This window comes from Myotis lucifugus, unplaced genomic scaffold, assembly GCF_000147115.1.
Source record: "Myotis lucifugus unplaced genomic scaffold, Myoluc2.0 scaffold_404, whole genome shotgun sequence".
NCBI lineage: Eukaryota > Metazoa > Chordata > Mammalia > Chiroptera > Vespertilionidae > Myotis > Myotis lucifugus.
In genome coordinates, this window is record NW_005871452.1 from 295831 (window position 1) to 312795 (window position 16965).

The window sequence follows — 16965 nt, forward strand, 5'->3', positions numbered from 1 at the left end:
CATATGCAAAAGCCTTTGTGCACAGCTTGGATGGGGCGAGGTCTCAGGGAATCAACAGAGCAAACAGCTATGGCTGATCCTCAGGCCTGCCCTAAGAGGTCTCAGTGTCCTGTGGTAATCGCTGCAAGCATCTCTGAGAGAAAGGCGCCCTCGAGTTCCGACCAATGCCAGAGAGTCCAGTTTCTCCCCGTATGAGTCTGGGTCACCAGAGACTCACCTGGAACTGGAGTTCAGAACCGTCGGGAGCTTGTGTCTCCCTCCTGATTGAAAAAGACAGCAGTGTCCTCAGTTGCCAGCCCTTTCTGCTCACGCACCTCCGTACCTCTGCACTTTACTTCCGCAGCTCCTCTGAGTCTCAGTGTGCTTTTCTCTTTCCTTCTTGTTCTAGAATTTCCACTCAGCCAGCTTTCCTGTGGTTCTGGATGATGTCCGTTTTGTCTTTAGTAGTAATTTTGAAGTGGTTGTTCGAGGCAGCAACCGCCATCTTGGTTTCTCTCAATCCATTTACATTTAAGGTTATTATTGATAGGTACTTATTTTTTGCCATTTTAATTATGTATGCCTATGTTTCTCTCTATTTCTCCTTCTCATTACATAGACCCTTTAGCATTTCTTGCAGTGCTGGTTTGGTAGTGACAAACTCCTTTAGCCTTTTATTTTGGTCTGGGAAGTTCTTTATTTCACCATCTATTTTGAATGATAGTGTTGCTATTGAGTACCTTTGTCATCATTATTCTGAACTCTATGTCTGATAAATTTCTTATCTCTGCTTCATTTATTTCTCCTGGAGAATTCTCTTGTTCTTTCATTTGGGGGTTGTTTCTTTGCCTCCTCATTTGGCTGCCTGTTTGGGTCTTTGACTATGTATTAAGTAGATCTGCTACGCCTCCCAATCTCTCTCCCTTGCGCAGGCCAGGACAAGGGACTCCGCTGGGGCATGAATCCATGCACTGGGCCTCTAGTTTGTGTATAAAAATGCAACTGGTTTCTGAATATTTATTTTGTATCCTGCTATTTTACTGAATTAATCAGACCTATTAGTTTTTTGGTGGAATTGTTAGGGTTCTCTATATACAGTATCATGTCATCTGCAAACAATGACAGTTTTACTTATTTCTTTCCAAGTTGAATGCCTTTTATTTCTTCCTCTTGTATAATTTCTGTGACTAGGACTTCCATTACTATGGAATAAGAGTGGTGACTGTGGACAACTCTATCTTGTTCCTGATGTTAAGGAAAATTTTTAGTTATTCCCAAAGGAATATGATGTTAGCTGTGGGTTTGTCATATATGCCCTTCATTATATTGACACTAGTGGCCTGGTGGACAAAATTCGTGAATAGGGGGCGGGGTTCCCTCAGCCCAGCCTGCATCCTCTCCAATCGGGGACCCCTTGGGGGATGTTTGATTGCTGGTTTAAACCGGCAGTCAGACATCCCTCTCACAATCTGGGACTACTGGCTCCTAACAGCTCACCTGCCTGGCTGCCTGATCACCCCTAAATGCCTCTACCTGCTTGCCTGATCGCCCCTAACTGCCCTCCCTGGCCAGCCTGATCTTGCTCCCAATTGCTCTCCCCTGCTGGCCTGATCTCACCCCCAACTTCCCTCTCTGCCTCAGCCCCGAACACGATGGCTTTATCCGGAAGGAAGTCGGACGTCCGGAAGATGGCTGGTCGACCTGGTCTAATTAGCATATTACCCTTTTATTAGTATAGATAGATTATATAGAATAGGATTGCTTAAATGGGGGTGAAAAGCCTTTTTCAGCAGGAGGAGATGCTCTTGGCAGATAAAAATACATAATCCCTATATCTGGACTGGTAGCCAGCCATATGCACTATATTGCCAAACCAGTCATTAAAAAATTGAACCACTTTCTTACACCTTACACCAAACAACTATTGCCCTTAAAACCCCTCCTCAGCCCCCACCTTAGGTTTTGCCTTCGCAGTTCACTCAGATTAGGTTCTTATTGGTCGGTTTCTATGCCAGTCAGCGTCAAAAGCTCCGCCTCCTAGGCAGCCATTGGCTCTTCGCACTTCACCCAGATTTGGTTCTGATTGGTCAGTTTCTATGCCAGTCAGCATCTCCAGGCCTATCTCCAGGCCTGATCAGAGAGGCGGGACTAATCAGCAGCCCCTGCAGAGGCCTGGAGAGAAACAGAGGCACAGCTGCTGGCAAAGCCTGGAAAGAAAGAGAGAAGCTGTGGATCAGACCCTGTCTCTCTCTTCGGGCCTCTCTCCCGGCCTGATTCTCAGCCCACTCGGCAATGAGTGCTGGGTCGCCATGGCAACCCAGCACTGACTGCAGGACTGACTTCTGGTTAGTCAAGCCTTTGGTCCTTATGGACCCTGGATTGTTTTTTTGTTTGTTTTTTTAAATATATTTTATTGATTTTTTTACAGAGAGGAAGGGAGAAGAATAGAGTTAGAAACATCGATGAGAGAGAAACATCGATCAGCTGCCTCCTGCACACTCCCTACTGGGGATGTGCCCGCAACCAAGGTACATGCCCTTGACCGGAATCGAACCTGGGACCCTTGAGTCTGCAGGCTGACGCTCTATCCACTGAGCCAAACCGGTTAGGGCGGACCCTGGGTTTTTATATATGAGGATGTGTTCCATCTATTCTCACATGGTAGAGAGGTGCATTTTTTTGTTTTTTAGAGAGAGAATTGGAGGGAGAGTGTCAGAGAGAGAGAGAGAGAGACATTGACATGAGAGAGACACATGAATTGGTTGCCTCCTGCATAATCCCCAACTTGGGCCAGAGATGAAACCTGAAATTCAGGTAAATTATACCCAAGCCCCTCTGTGCACTGGCTGATGCTCTAACCACTGGAGAACATTGGTCAGGACACATTGTAGAGTTTTTACCATAAAAAGGTGCTGATTTTTTCTACATCTATTGATTTTTTTCTGCATCTATTGATTTTATATTTTATTTTGTTTATGTGGTGTATCATGTTAATTAATTTGCAGAAATTGTACCAACCTGGCATCCCAGGAATAAATTCCACTTTCTGGCTGAACCTCCTTGACAGCCTTAGCTTGGCAGGGCAGGGCCACCTAGAATCAGGGTGAAGGGCCCGGTGGGTCTCCCATTGAGTGGCATCTTCAGTCATGCTTTTCGGAAAGGGGAAGAATGGGTCCTGTTTCAGAATCACACAACTCAGTCTCTGACATTCCCTGAGTTCACCTGGACCTCTACACAAGGGACCCCGGCAGCTGACTCTTCTGCAGACTATGACCTTGGCAGGGCAGGGCCATAGTGAGTCAGGAGGGTGGGGCGATTGCATTCCCCCAGAGTGATGCCCTATGGAGGAGAGTGCTCAGCAGAGTAAGGGCAAGGGACTCAACACAGGGATCCTGGTCGGTTGTTTCTTTAGCTCTCTCTCTGGAGCCACATCATCCAGTTCCTCCTCACACAACTCTAGTCCACTTTGAGCTGCCCTCCCTATGTTGGATCCCAAGGTGAGTGGCTGAGAACAAAATTTTGTGCATTGGCCCTCTAAGGGGATGCCTGGGTTTTTAGCAGACTTTTGTCTATCATTTGTGGACAGAATCCCCACTGATTATTAGATGTTATTCAGGCTCCCCTTTTTGGCTCTGGTGCTCTGGGCTGGGAGCCTGGCATGGGGTTGAGACCCTACACTACTCAGGGGGATATTTTGCAGCTGAGGTATCCCTCTGGATTCTCAACCACTACACATAGGTGTGGGGCCGGCCTTTTTCATAACCTACCCTTTCTACCAGTCTCCATGTGGCTTCTTCTGTAAATCTGGGTTATAAGACTTCTGCTTAGCTAATCTTCATTATGTTATTCAAGTTGATTGTTGTATATTTTGGTTGTAATTCCAGCTTGGTCCTGGAAGCAGGTTAGTGTAACTTTCACCTACTTTGTTGCCATCTTGGATCCTCTCAAAATGTCAGTTGCTATATGAATTCGTGTATGAGAGTTTCACCACAGTATGTCCCGTGTGGACAGCTGAGTGAGTCAGGAGCTGTCAGAAGCCACATGGCAGCTTCACTCAAGACAATGGACAAAAATACCTGCCTGCCTGGTGTTCCTTCCCCAAACTCCTTTATTCAGAAAATATTTGTTGTGCACCTACATGTACAAGGGAAAGATCTTCATGTTATGGTGGAAGTGACAGGCAGGATATTCTGTAAATACACAAAGAGTTTAGGAAGGTGATTTCATGTCATGTTAAATGCAGTGAGGAAAATGGTCTAAGAGGGTGTGACTGAGAGAAGCCACTAGAATATTAAAGTAGAGGAGTAAAGAGATCGATCTCCTTCAATTTTAAAGTCTACTCTGGGTGCCAGGGAGGAGGGAGTGTAAAAAAGTCATGAGGGGGTGGACCAAAATGGTGGCACAGGTAAACACCTGTACCTCCCACAACCACATCAAAAATACAACTAAAATACAGAACAACTACCATCCAGAACCTTGGGAAAGCTGGCTGAGCGGAAGTACTACAATTAGAGAGGTAAAGAAGAAAGCACACTGAGACTGGTAGGAGGTGCGGAGGCGCGGAACAGGCTGGTTCGGCACCCGGGTGTGCTGCTTTTTTAATCGGGAGGAGATCGCCTCTGTGAAGGCTGCCCAGAGGAGCGAGCGGTCCCAGCCCACACCAGACCCCCAGCCCAGGCTCCCAGAGCTGGGAAAGAAGTCCCTACGGGCAGTAAGAACTACGGACTGTAAAAACCAGTGCGGATTGGGGCTGAGTGACACACAGGCTGCTGGAGACCCAGCTGCTCCTCTTAAAAGGCCAGCACCTCAAACTGAACTTACAAGCTCCCACTTCCTCTGAGCTCCAGTGCCGGGAGAGACTCTGGGGGACCGAGACACATATGGGGAGAAACTGGACTGTCTGGCATCAGGGCAGGAAGTCAGGGGCTGCTTTATTCCAGATGGAGGTGCTCGCAGTGGTCATTGTTCCCTTGCTGGGACCTCCCTGGGTGCAGGGCTGACTGGCAGCCATTTCTCTCTCTCTCTCTCTCTCTCTCTCTCTCTCTCTCTCTCTCTCTCTCTTTTTAGGAACAAATGTAATAATCTGAACAATAAAGATTTAATTAATAATAATAAAACTTTAAATTTATTCAAAATGTTAAAAGATTTCATCTCTCTTCTAAAATACTTTACATTAAAAAAAACCTGCTTGCTATTTTCTCAGACACGGAACAAGCTTCTGCTTCCCTTTCTGGGAACCAGTCTCTGCCCATCCAACCCTCTTCCCTGCCCTCCCTTCACTCTCAATATTGCTGTTTGTTTATAAAACGCTCCTTCCCTTGCCCCCAAGTCCTGCTCTGCAGGCCAGCTTCCTGTCCAGACTTCAGGCAGGTGAGGCAGGTGGATGGGCCGTGCAGGACAGAACACTTGTGCTTCTGGGAGAAAAGCTGATTGGCCTTTTTCTTGATCAAGTGGAGGATCACTCTTTATTTGCCCCTTGGACACCTGTTCAGGGCCAAATATTTGGCTTGGGCTTGCCCATGGCTGGTAGCCCTGCCCCTTCTCCAGTTTCCCCCAGGCATAGGTGCATGAGAGCTGGATCCGACAACTGTACCATCGGTCTGCCTGTGGTTGTGAAGGACAGTAAGAGTGGCACATGACTAGAGCAGGGCTCGATGGAGCCCCAACTTCTCAGGGTGTGGGAATCAAACGCCCCCAGGGGAGGAAGTTTTGGCTTTTTGTAGACAAAACCAAGGTCAGCCAGGACCATGGGAGGTAGGGATGAGGAGAAAGGTCTAATCGCATAGTTCTAGGGTGAGCAACATTCCAACAAACCCCACTCCCCTCTTCCATTCCGCCCTCTCCATCCTGTAGGTTACAGGCTAATTCCAGAAAGGAGGAATAAAAAAGAGGAAAGTGATTCTGTCCCATGGATGGGAAAAAAGGCAGGTGATGACAAAGTAATTGGGGCTGGGGAAGGCCTGCTGGAGTCTGTAGTCATCACAGCTTCTGTGTTCCAGGAGAGGGGCGGGGGGTGGGAGCCAGGCCCTAGAAGCTTCATCAGCTCTGTTGCTTGTCCCTGACTAGTAAGACTGTGTGCTGGCCCCCGCTGGACACAGATAGAACCAGGCGGTTCTCCAGCTGTTTGCCTGTCATCTCCACGGGGATCCAGGCATCCTCCTCCTGTCCCGTGCCCAGCTGGTAGTTGGTGCCCATGCCCCAGGCAAAAACACGACCATCCTTGGTCACGGCATATCCCACAGAGGCCCCACAAGCCACTGAGGAGACGATGGGCAGCCTGGAGATGAGGGTGGGCATGCTCCTCTCCTCAGCATCCTCTCCAAGGCCCAGCCTCCCGTACTCAGCCCGGCCCAGGCTGTATGCTTTTCCTGCCGAATCCATGCAGACTATATGGTGCTGGCTACCAGAGAAGCCCACCCAGAACTTCGTAGAGTTCTTGAAGGATGTCAGGTTTTGGGGTACAAAACAAGATTCTGTGCCTGAGGTTCCAAGTTGATGGTAGTTTGAAAGGCCAAAGCCATACACATGGCCCTCGAGGGAGATGGCAAAGGTGAAGTAGGTGCCACAGAAGGCATCCTGGAATGTCACATGGCCCGGGTTCCCCTGGATTTCAACATCACACACTTGGGGACCAGGAGTCGTTCAAGGCCGGGCCGGCTACCACGATTGGCAAATAATTCAGGGACACGGCCCAGCTGGCCCTGCTCCCCTCAGCCCAAAGTGTAGAGGTCTCCATCAGCTGTCAGCATCACCAAGTGGTCGTTTCCCGAGGCCACCTTCACCACAGGCACACTAGCTGCACTTGCACAGCTACCATGCTCTTCTTCATGGGCTCCGAGAGCCCAATCGCACCATTATTGTCCCGGAAGGAGCCCCAGAGGAAGACACGGCCATCCTCGGTGAGCGCCGCAGTGTGACTGTCTCCTGCTGACACTTGTACCACTTTCTCTTGCAGTTCCACTTTCCCAGGAACCATCTCTGAGCCCTCCACTGATGTGTCTCTTCCCAGGGCACCCTCATCATTGCAGCCAAAGGAGTAGACCTGGCCACTTTTGCTTAGACACATGGTGTGTATGCCCCCAGTCTCAGCCTGTACAATGTCTTCTGGAATGGTTACTAGGGCTGGCTTCTTCCTCTCCATCACATTCTCGCCCAGCCCCAGCTGGCCCACGTCACCCTGGCCCAGTGTCAGCACCAAGCCCGGTCTGTGAGGTGGACCTATGTGAGACCTTTACTTCTTGCTTTTGGGGAGAGCATCTTCTGGGGGTGACCTTTTCTTAGCCACACGCTTGGGTAGCACCTTCCTGTCCTCGAAGCCGGTCAGCTACTCTGGCAGTCATTTCTGTTTGCTCACCCTGGAGATTCCCTGAGACTCCGCCCCACCCAATTTATAACCCCACCCAAGCTGTGTGCAACGGCTTTTGCATATGAATGGCCTGCCTTTTCTCAGCCTAAAACCTGTCAAACAAGCTGCAGCTAGGTCAGGGAGCCCCAAAGCTATCAATAACAGGCCAAGGCCCTGCAGCAGCAGCCTGCCTTGCTTCACAGCTGGGCCTTATCTGGGCACTTCCAAACCCAATACAAAGACAAGGAATCTGAAGATCTCTCTGTAGCTCCTGCTGGGTGGCCCCAGGCACTGGCTGACTTTGCACCTCCTTAGATCCAAGAGCCAGTGTACCCAGTGATCAGTGTGAGACCATCCAGATTACAACTCTTCACATCCATAAGAGACACACTCAAGGGGCAGACTCAGTGAGCACCAAAGCCCCACTGAAGCAAGTCCTGCCCCATAAGGGTGTCTCCTGCACAGCAGCTCTCCCACTGTAGTTGCAGCTGGTCGTCACAGCCAATTGGCCTAGAGGTCAACTCCTCACAGTGATACCAACAGCAACAAGGCTTAACTACAAGAAGACTGTGCACAAAGCACACAAAGGGGTGCACCAAGAGTGTCCACCTCAGGTGATTGTGGAGGCTGAGCCACTGGGCCCTATAGGACACATACTCCACAAGGCCACTCTATCAACTCAAGGAGACTTAGCAGCTACCCAATACATAGAAATAAACATAGGGAAGCAGCCAAAATGCAGAGACAAAGAAACCTGTCACAAATGAAAGAAATGGAAGAAAGCAAACTACTGGATATAGAGTTCAAAACCACAGTTATAAGGTTACTCAAGAATCTTCTAGAAACCTTCAAGGACTTAGTGAGACTTTCAAGGACCTTAGTGAAAATGCCAAAAAAATGGAAAAGGACCAGTCAGAAATTAAGCATACACTGACTAAAATAAAGAATAATAAACAGAGATTCAACAGTAGACTAGAGGATCCCAAGAATCAAGTCAATGATTTGAAATACGAGGTAGCAAAAAACACCCAACCAGAAGACCAAAGAGAAAAAAGAATCCAAAAATATGATGAAGATAGTGTAAGGAGCCTCTGGGACAACTTCAACCATACCAACATCTGAAATTATGGGGGTGCCAGAAGAAGAGAGAGAGCAAGATATTGAAAACCTATTTGAAGAAATAATGACAGAAAACTTCCCCTACTTGGTGAAAAGAATAGACTTACAAGTCCAGGAAGCGCAAAGAACCCCAAACAAGAGGAATCCAAAGAGGACCACACCAAGACACATCATAATTAAAATGCCAAGAGCAAAAGACAAAGAGAGAATCTTTTTTTTTTCTCATATTTTATTTTCTCTCACTAAAACTTGGTAAGAGAGAATCTTAAAAGCAGCAAGAGAAAAACAGTCAGTTACCTACAAGGGAGTACCCATATGACTGTCAGCTGATTTCTCAACAGAAATTATGCAGGCCAGAAGGGAGTGGCAAGAAATATTCAAAGTGATGAATAGCAAGAACCTACAACTAAGATTACTTTATCCAGCAAAGCTATCATTCAGAATTGAAGGTCAGATAAAGAACTTCACAGATAAGAAAAAGCTAAAGGACTTCATCACCACCAAACCAGTATTATATGAAATGCTGAAAGGTATTCTTTAAGAGGAAGAAGAAGAAAACAGTAAAGATAAAAATTATGAACAATAAATACATATCTATCAACAAGTGAATCTAAAAATCAAATGAATAAAAAATCTGATGAACAGAATAAACTGGTGAATGGAATAGAATCAGGGGCATGGAAATGGAACAGACTGACGATTCTCAGAGGGAAGGGGGTCGGGGGTGTGGGAAGAGATTCAACAAAGATATTATATGCATGTATGAAGCACCTATGGACACAGACAATAGGGTGGCAAGGGCCTGGGGTGGGGTGGGAACCGGGTGGTGGGAGCTATGGGGGAAAAAAGGAGGGACATCTGTAATAATCTCAACAATAAAGATTAAAAGAAAAAGTCATGAGGATTTTATTATGGCCTATGTGTAAAATCAGTTTTAAAGAATAAAATGAAGGTTATTGTAGGGGGGGAAATGCACTTAGAGCTAAAGCAGGAGAACCTTGCTGGGGTCGTGGGGTAGAATGTCTAATAAGTTACCAGGGCAGTTTCACCTCCTCTCTGGGTGTGGTGGTCGTTTCAACTGGGGAAGTGGCATGGAATCATAGCAGGCGGCGTCAGGACACAGTGCCCTGTATCTTCAGGGACCCAAACCCCAGGAGCTTACTGAGGTTTGGGAGAGCCCCTGGGGTTGGGAAAGTAGAATCCTGGGCCAGGTCATTGTTTCTTTTTCTGAGTCTGGAGACATGTTTCAACAGTAAAAATGTGCGTTTCATTGGGTCTCCCTTACATGCCCCACTGGTGGGAGGCTGGGTTCATGTGTATGCCCTGCACATGAGGCGGGGCAGTGTGGGCAGGCCCACCTGGGGCAGGGCGGGATTTTGTCTTCATTGGAAGAGGCTGCAGTCACTTAAATAGGAGAGTGGAGTGTCGAGGAGTACTGATTGCCTGTGAAATTATGTGAGTCACCCGTGACACTGACAATCTCTAAGTCAGGCTGTTTGGGGATTAAATAAGGTGCATCAGACCACAGTGGGAAGTGGCTGCCTGGGGGCCTCACAGACTCGTGTTCCTGTCCCCCTGGCCAGTAGGTCCGTGCTTTCTGGCCTGTCTTGAACTCCATCTGCCTGAGTCAAGAGTTGGTTTCGTGGTGGTTTCCTGGGCAGTGACCTGCCACCTCCTTGCCTCCCTGTCTGCTCTGCCTCTGTTCCTGCAGAGCCTTGGGAGGCCTCTTCTTAGAGTCCCAGGGTCTCAAATTTGTCTCGAGGTCCACGGGAGAGAATCCGATATGATCCAGACCAAGAACTCAGGAAGAGCCCTAACCAGTTTGGCTCAGTGGATAGAGCATCGGCCTGCAGATTGAAAGGTCCCGGGTTCGATTCCAGTCAAGGGCATGTATCTGGGTTGCGGGCACATCCCCAGTGGGGGGTGTGCAGGAGGCAGCTGATCGATGTTTCTCTCTCATCAATGTTTCTAACTCTCTATCCTCTCCCTTCCTCTCTGTAAAAAAATCAATAAAATATATTTTTAAAAAAAAAAGAAGAACTCAGGAAGACTCCTGTGTCCATAGTCCAGGACAGTGAGGCCAGGATGCCTACCATCCTTTCAGATCGCAGAGCGTGACCCAGGCCCAGGTGAGTGAGTGAGGCTTTGTGTTTGCATGTCCACAACTACCACACAATGAAACACACACACAAAACAGGAGGCCTTGAGATGAGGTAGTAAGTGGTACAAAAAGAGTGTTTAGAGAACATTCACTCAAGGGAAAGATCAAAATCTAGGAAATTGCCTTGGTCAGGCAATTCAGTTGGTTGGAGCATCCTCCCATACACTCCCCGCCTTGGATCCTTGGATTCAAACTACAACCTTTTGTTGTGCAGGAGTCAGTGGATCCACGTTTCTCTCTCTCTCTCTCTCTCTCTCTCTCCTATCCTCTCCCTCTTTCTAAAATCAATAAGCATGAAGAGTAAAAATATATAAAAAATAAAAAATCTAGGAAATTATGAAGGAAAATGTCTTTTGAGACATGATTTTAAAAAATCAACTGGAGATAATGAAACTAAGTTTACCTTTCAAAATAAAATCTGATTGCATTTAGCACCAATTCTTGGAAAGGGCAGAGAATGTTGAGACCTGACTGCTCTTGATGTTTGCAATAAAATATTTGAAACAAGTGCAACAATAACAGGAACTTCCAGGCATAATCACCCAGCTTTAACCATTGTCAATTTGTGTAATTGTTCTTTATTGGAAACAATTTTTACCACAAAATTAGATAACTAGTGTCTGCAGAAGGCACACTCAATGGTGTACATTGTTGGCACTTTCAACCAGTGAACTTCACATACATGGTCAGGGAGCAACTAGATGTTAGGGTTGGTGCTGGCTGCAGGATTACTGGATTGAAGTGTTTTCAACATGCTGATAGATATAGCTGTTAGGACAAGAAAAAGGCCTCTTTTTCCTTACTGTAATCTTTCATAAGGTATGAGAAGTACCTGGCAATTAAACCCCATGATTGTTAGCTCCTCTGATTCAAAGGGTTCAATAAGCTACTTTCAATGCTACATTCTTACATCCACCTCCTTCCTGCTATTTTTACAACTCCGGGGTAATTTACACCAAGGAGTCTCTAGTTACCCTCTACCCCACCCTTTCAAACAAGCCTCTTTAGATTCTTCATAATTTTTGCTCTAAGCACGTTTTATAGGCTTTGGAAAAATACTGACAAGACACCTCCCTAGGACATCTGCCTGGACTGTCTCCTGAAAAGCAAACTTATCTTTAGCCCAAATCCCCCTTCCTCACCCTTTAAAAAGGGAAGCTGCTTTTTTTTTCTTGCCCTTGTATTCATTAGTCCTTTCTCTTCCAGAAAGTAAAATAAACTCCTTCTCTCTGCATCTGTCTCTTCTCCAGTTGTGAATTCTTTCACAACCCACATCACCAGCCAAACTCTAACAATAGCCAACCCGATTTCCATTAACAGTCTGAGAAACTGTGCCTATGATGCTAGGGTTATGTTGGCCTCATAAAATGTATTAGAAAGTATTCTCTCTTCTTTGATTTTTTTGTAAGAGTTTGATAAGGTTAAGTACCAAATTTTTTTCAATGTTTAGTAGAATTCACTAGTGAAGACTCTGGTCCTGGACTTTTACTGTTTGGGAGTATTTTTATGAATATTTTAATTTCTTCATTGTTGATTGATCTATTTAGATTTTCCAGTTCTTCATGATTCAGTCTAGAAAGGTTATATATTTCTAGGAACTTATCCACTTCTTCTAGGTGGCATATATTCTCAATGAAATTTGATGGCATATTCTAGGTGGAATTTGATGACGTATAATCTTTCATGGCATTCTAGTATGATACTTTGTATTTCTGTGATGTCTATGGTGACTTCTCTTTTGTTTCTGATTTTGTCAATTTAATTTTTTTTAAAAAGACTTGTATTTTTTTGTATATTTTTGTTCTCTAGTTAATTCAATTAAGCTCTAACATTTATTATTTCCTTTCTTCTGCTGCTTTTCTTTTCTTTTCTTTTTTATGGCCAATTGATTTTTCTTTTTTTTCTGTTTTTTTTTTAAAATTAAGTCTTTATTGTTCAGATTATTACAGTTGTTCCTCTTTTTTCCCCCCATAGCTCTCCTCCACCCAGTTCCCACCCCACCCTCTGCCCTTACCCCTCCCACTGTCCTCATCCATAGGTGTACGATTTTTGTCCAGTCTCTTCCTGCACCCCCACACCTCTTTACCCCCAAGAATTGTCAGTCCACTCCCTTTCCATGCCCCTGGTTCTATTATATTCACCAGTTTACTCTGTTCATCAGATTTTTTATTCACTTGATTTTTTATTATTTTTTTTTTAATTTTTTAACATATTTTATTGATTTTCTACAGAGAGGAAGGGAGAGAGACAGAGAGCCAGAAACATCGATGAGAGAGAAACATCGATCAGCCACCTCCGGCACATCCCCAGTAGGCAACCCAGGCACATGCCCCTGACCGGAATCGAACCGGGGACCCTTCAGTCCGCAGGCCGACGCTCCATCCACCAAGCCAAACCGGTTTCGGCAGTTCACTTGATTTTTTAGATTCACTTGTTGATAGATATGTATTTGCTGTTCATAATTTTTATCTTTAACTTTTTCTTCTTCCTCTTCTTAAAGAATACCTTTCAGCATTTCATATAATGCTGGTTTGGTGGTGGTGAACTCCTTTAGCTTTTTCTTATCTGTGAAGCTCTTTATCTGACCTTCAATTCTGAATGATAGCTTTGCTGGATAAAGTAATCTTGGTTGTAGGTTCTTGCTATTCATCACTTTGAATATTTCTTGCCACTCTCTTCTGGCCTGCATAGTTGCTGTTGAGAAATCAGCTGACAGTCATATGGGTACTCCCTTGTAGGTAACGGACTGTTTTTCTCTTGCTGCTTTTAAGATTCTCTCTTTGTCTTTTGCTCTTGGCATTTTAATTATGATGTGTCTTGGTGTGGTCCTCTTTGGATTCCTTTTGTTTGGGGTTCTCTGTGCTTCCTGGACTTGTAAGTCTATTTCTTTCACCAGGTAGGGGAAATTTTCTGTCATTATTTCTTCAAATAGGTTTTCAATATCTTGCCCTCTCTCTTCTTCTGGCACCCCTATAATTCGGATGTTGGTACGCTTGAAGCTGTCCCAGAGGCTCCTTACACTATCTTCATATTTTTGGATTCTTTTTTCTTTTTGCTTTTCCAGTTGGGTATATTTTGTTTCTTCGTATTTCAAATCTTTGACTTGATTCTTGGGATCCTCTTGTCTGCTGTTGGATCTCTGTATATTATTCTTTATTTCAGTCAGCGTATGCTTAATTTCTAGTTGGTCTTTTTTCATATCCTCCAGGGTCTCACTAAATTTATCGGCTGTTCCCAGAAAATTCTTGAAAAACCTTGTAACCGTGGTTTTGAACTCTATATCCAGTCGTTTGCTTTCCGCTGCATTTTTTATGTTTCCCTGTGTTGGTAGAATGGCTTTGTGTGCTAGGTGTCCTATAGGGCCCAGTGGCTCAGCCTCCCCAATTACCGGAGGTGGACACTCTTGGTGCACCCCTTTGTGGGCTTTGTGCACAGTCTTGTTGTAGTTAAGCCTTGATTATTGTAGTTATCACTGGGAGGAATTGACCTCCATGCCAATTGGCTGTGAGAATCAGCTGTGTCTGCAGTGGGAGAACTTCTGTGCTGAAGACACCCTAATGGGGCAAGACTTGCTTCAGTGGGGCTTTGGTGCTCACTGAGTCTGCCCCCTGAGTGTGTCCCTTATGGATCTGAGGAGTTGTAATTGAATGGTCCCACTCTGACCACTGGGTACACAGGCTCTTGGATCTCTAAGGATGTGCTAATTTAGCCTCTGCCTGAGGCTACCCAGCAGGAGCTACGAAGAGATATGCAGATTCCCCTTCCTTGTTTGGGGTTTGGAGGTGTCCAGATGAGGCCCAGCAGTGAAGCAATGCAAGCTGCTGTGGGGCCTTGGGCCTCCTCTTGGAAGTTCTGGGTCTGTCTGGCCCAGCTGCAGTTTGTAAGGTAATTTTCAGATTGCAAAGGGCTAGGGCATTCATATGCAAAAGCCTCTGCCGCAGCCTGGGCGGGGCGGGGTCTCAGGGAATCAACAGGGCAGAGCAAGCAGCTATGGCTGATCCTCAGCCCTGCCCTAAGGGGCCCCACGTCTCAGTGTCCCAGTAATTGCTGCAAGCACCTCTGAGAGAAAGCCGCCCTCGAGTTCCGAGTTCTGCCTGCTGCCAGACAGTCCAGTTTCTCCCCGTATGAGTCCTGGGTCCCCAGAGACTTCCCAGAACTGGAGTTCAGAGCAGTCGGGAGCTTGTGACTCCCTCCCGATTAAAAAAGACAGCCACGTCTTCAGGTGACAGCCCTTTTCCGCGCGCGTTCGAGCCTCCATACCTCTGCACTTTACTTCTGCAGCTCCCCTGAGTCTCAGTGTGCTTTTCTCTTTCCTTCTAGTTCTAGAATTTCCTTTTTGAAGTTGTTGTGGGAGGCAGCAATTTCCGGTGTTTACCTATGCTGCCATCTTTGAAGTTGTTGTGGGAGGCAGCAATTTCCGGTGTTTACCTATGCTGCCATCTTGGTTTCTCCCTGCTTTTCTTTTTTTTAAAGTTCAAGATATAATGTTAGATTATTATTTTAAAAAATATTTTATTGATATTTTACAGAGAGGAAGGGAGAGGGATAGAGAGTTAGAAACATCGATCAGTTGCCTCCTGCACACTCCCCACTGGGGATGTGCCCGCAACCAAGGTACATGCCCTTGACCAGAATCAAACCTGGGACCCTTCAGTCTGCAGGCTGACGCTCTATCCACTGAGCCAGACAAACCAGGGCAATGTTAGATTATTTACTTGAGATTTTTTCGAGATAGGTTTGTAATGCTATAACCTACCCTCTCATTACTACTTTTGCTGCATCCCAGAGGTTTTGATATGTCATAGTCTCATTCTCATTAGTCTCTACATATCTTTTGATCTCACCTTTTATTTCTCCTTTGACCCAGTCATTTTTTAGTAGTTGTGTAATATATGTATTTTATTATTTTTGAGTTCAAATTTCAAAGCACTGTGGTTGGAGAATATACTTGATGTAATTTTAATCTTAAATTTGTGGAGATCAGTTTTGAGTCCCAACATATGGTCTTTTCTTGAAAATGTTCCATGTGCACTGTAGAAGTCTATACAATCTGATATTTTGGGATGTCAATAATGTCTATTTGGTCTAATGTGTCATTTAAGGCCAATATTTCTTTATTGATTTTCTGTTTCAATGATTCATCTAAATCTGTCAATAGAATATTTAGGTACCATACTATGATTATTTTTGCCTGTTTTTTCTCTTTACTTCTGTTAGCAATTGCTATTTATATTTTGGTTCTCCATGATTGGGTGCATATATATTGAGAAGTGTTATATCTTCTTTTTTTTTTTTAATTCTCATTGCTATGTTAGATTTTAAATATATTTTTTATCGATTTTTTACAGAGAGGAAGGGAGAAGGACAGAGAGTTAGAAACATCGATGAGAGAGGAACATCGATCAGCTGCCTCCTGCACACCCCACATTGGGGATGTGCCCACAACCAAGGTACATGCCCTTGACCGGAATCGAACCCGGGACCCTTCAGTCTGCAGGCCGACGTTCTATCCACTGAGCCAAACAGGTCAGAGAATGTTATATCTTCTTGATGTAGTTTTCCTTTTATCATTATAAAATGTCCATCTTTGTCTCTTGTTAACTTTGTTCTCTTTACTATTTTGTTAGATATACATATGGCTGCACCTGCTTTTCTATGGATATTATTTTCTTGGAGAATCATTTTCCACCCTTTCACTTTGAGTCCATATATGTCTTTGCAGCTTAGATGTGTCATCAGAAGACAGCATACGGTTGATTTTTTAAATATATATTTTTGTATTGATTTCAGAGAGGAAGGGAGAGGGAGAGATAGATTCATGATGAGAGAGAATCATTGACAGGCTGTCTCATGCACATCCCCTACCAGGAATCAAGCTTGCAACCTGGGCATATGCCCTGACCAGGAATAAGATAATGATTTCCTGATTCATAGGCTGGCCTTCAACTACTGAGTGACACCGGCCAAACTTGGGTTTTGTTTTGTTTTATCATATCTGCTATTGTGTCATTCCATTGGTGAATTTAGTCCACTTACAATTGTGTTAATTGATGTATAATGGATGTATAATGATCCCCCATAGCCACTTTATCTTTTTCTTCCTTTTTTCTTTTTCTCTTTCTTTCTTCCTTTTTTCTTCTTCCTTCCTTCCTTCCTTTCTTCCTTCCTTTCTTTTCTTTCTTTCTTTCTTTCTTTCTTTCTTTCTTTCTTTCTTTCTTTCTTCTTTCTTCTTCTTTCTTTCTTTCTTTCTTTCTTCCTTCTTTCCCTTTCTTTCTCTCTTCTTCTATCTTCTTTCTTTCGATCTATCATGTCATTCATTTTCTGTCCAGTCTCTGGGTATCAGTCTCTCTCTCTCTCTCGC

At 45.0% G+C, this 16965-nt stretch overlaps 1 pseudogene; it reads right to left on the minus strand.

Annotated features, from left to right (window-relative positions):
* Positions 1 to 5784: 5784 nt before the first annotated feature.
* LOC102437543 lies at positions 5785 to 11454 on the minus strand (annotated as a pseudogene).
* Positions 11455 to 16965: the final 5511 nt, after the last annotated feature.